Below are 2,462 nucleotides of genomic sequence, written 5' to 3'. Positions count from 1 at the left end.
TTTTTTTTTTTTAAAGATTTATTTATTTATTTTATGCATATGAGTACACCACCATTGTTCTCTTCAGACACACCAGAAGAGGGAATCGGACCCCATTACAGATGGTTGTGAGCCACCATGTGGTTGCTGGGAATTGAACTCAGGACCTCTGGAAGAGCAGTCGGTGCTCTTAACCACTGAGCCATCTTTCCAACCCCCAATAATGCTTCTTTAAATACATTAATCCATCCTTCTGTCCCCACCTTAGTAGCTTGTGTGTGGTGTTTCACACTTAGCAGACTGGAGCCAGAAATATTCCACAATCATGTCTGTGCTCTTTTCTCCTGTCCCCTTTCCTATAGACACCAAGTTTCTAACCCCGATTATACTTAAAAGTCATTTGAGGAACTGTATCAACAAGATGAATGCCCTGTCAGGGTTGATGGCTCCCACAATCTCAGAGTTCAGGAGACTTGAGGTAGGAGGAGCACTGCAGGTTTGAGACCAGTGTGCTTTGTTCTCATGCAGCATGGAAGTTTATGGTTTTGTTACAGTTGTGTCCTTTGCAGTGAGATACTTTCTGAATTTTATGCACACGGGGTGGTAGTGATATGATCAATACATTTCTGGATTTACTGTTGTTTGGGATTTTCATTTGCTTGGTTGGTTTTGTTGTCTAATTTTGTTTTTGTTCCAGACAGGATTTTGTTGCATATTGTGTTTTGGGATAACCTGGGCTGTGGTATGGGACACTGTCTTTTAAAAAAGAACTAATTTGGATAGCCCAGGATGGCTCATCAGGTTCAGGCAATCCCTACCAAACCTGACAACCTGAGTTTGATCCCTGGGGCATACAAAAGTGGATGCCAGTGGCCAACCTTTGATCCCAGCACCCAGGAGGCAAAGGCAGGAGAATCTCTATGAGTTCCAGGTCATCCAGAGCTATCCTATCTCTAAAGAAAAAGAGTCATGCCCCATGCAGAGCCATTCAGTAGGGCTCAGATGGGTGAGATGAAGATAGGACCACCAGAAAGACTATTAAAGACAAAGACAAACTCTGAGGTGGCAGCGCATGTCTGAGGCAGAGGCAGGAGGATCTCTGTGAATTTGAGGCCAATCTGGTCTACATAGTGAGTTCCGGAACAGCTCTGACTACACAGAGAAGCCCTGTCTCGAAAAACAAAAACAAAAAAACGAAACAAGACCCAAACCAACAACCAAAAGAAACGTCATAAAGACAAAGATAGCTGTACATTTGATGTTATAGTCTGGGAACAAAAAAAAAAAAAAGGCCTTATGACTTTAGGGGAAGGATGGGTAGCCCTAGACCAGACTGCAGAGGATGGCAGGAGGGCTCTTATGAAAAAACCACCATTATTCAGCTGGCACAAGGTGGTCAGGTGAGCATCTTTCTGTCCTTCCTATCTGGGCTCTGTGCCTGTACTTCATGAACTATCAATATTTTGACTTTCACCCCAGCTCACAGGCCAAATTCAGGCATTCATACTTTATCCTGAGGGCTGTGGGAAAGTACTGAAAAATGTTAAGCAGGGCTGCATCCTGGTCAGATTTGTATTTTTAGAAAATCCCTCAGAGCCCAGGGTGGAGAGTAGATTAGGGTGGAGCACAGCTGGAGGCTGGTAAAAGGATTACCGAGTTTGCAGAAATCTTCCTGGGAGAGATGGTGGCAGCCCGAATGAGGGAGGTGGTGAGAACCGAAAGGAATAGATGGATTCCAGAGACAGACATTACAGAAAGAAAAAAAAAATCGGTGAGACTCGGTGATTGATTAGACATGTCAGGGACGATGTCAAAGGGTTGTGCCAAAGGATGACTTCTAGGTATCTGGCTCAGGAAAAGGATGAATGAGGGATGCCACTGTTTGAGACAGGGAGCACAAGAGAAGGAGATGCTGGTGGGATGATAATCAGTTCTTTTCTGGACATACTGCTTCAGAGGTGTCTGTGAGGCTTCCATGAGGACTCAGACGGTGGGGAAGTCCTTGGCTATTTGGAATAGAAGCAAGAAAAAGGCTCCAGCTACAGTCAGGGGTCTCAACATATAGGTGGCATCTGAAAGGAAGAAATCGCACAGGGGAAGCACAAATTGTAGAAAGAAGGGTAGGTAGAGGGCGGAATCCAGGAGGAAGAGGAGGAGGAGGGAGCTGCAAAGGAGTCCAAGAAGAAAGACCACCAACATCGGGGAGGTCTGGGTTGTGCAAGTGCCCCAAGCTGAAGAGGACAGGAAGGTGGTGGAGACTGTTCAGTCTCTTTTTGCAAAATGTATAACTCGCAAAGGGAAGAAAACCTAGCAAGGTGGCTAGAGGTGGAAGCTGGGTGGAGACTCCTGAAAAATATTCTTTCTTTGAGAGAGAAAGACTTTAGTGCATGTGTAGCCCTGGCTGTCCTGTAACTCTGTAGACCAGGCTGGCCTCGAACTCAAGTGCAGAGGAACTTAAAGGGCGTGGCAACCAAACAAAATGA

The sequence above is a fragment of the Grammomys surdaster genome, unplaced genomic scaffold (genome assembly GCF_004785775.1).
Source record: "Grammomys surdaster isolate TR1022 unplaced genomic scaffold, NIH_TR_1.0 66, whole genome shotgun sequence".
NCBI classification, from domain to species: Eukaryota; Metazoa; Chordata; class Mammalia; order Rodentia; family Muridae; genus Grammomys; species Grammomys surdaster.
This window is presented reverse-complemented; position numbering follows the sequence as displayed.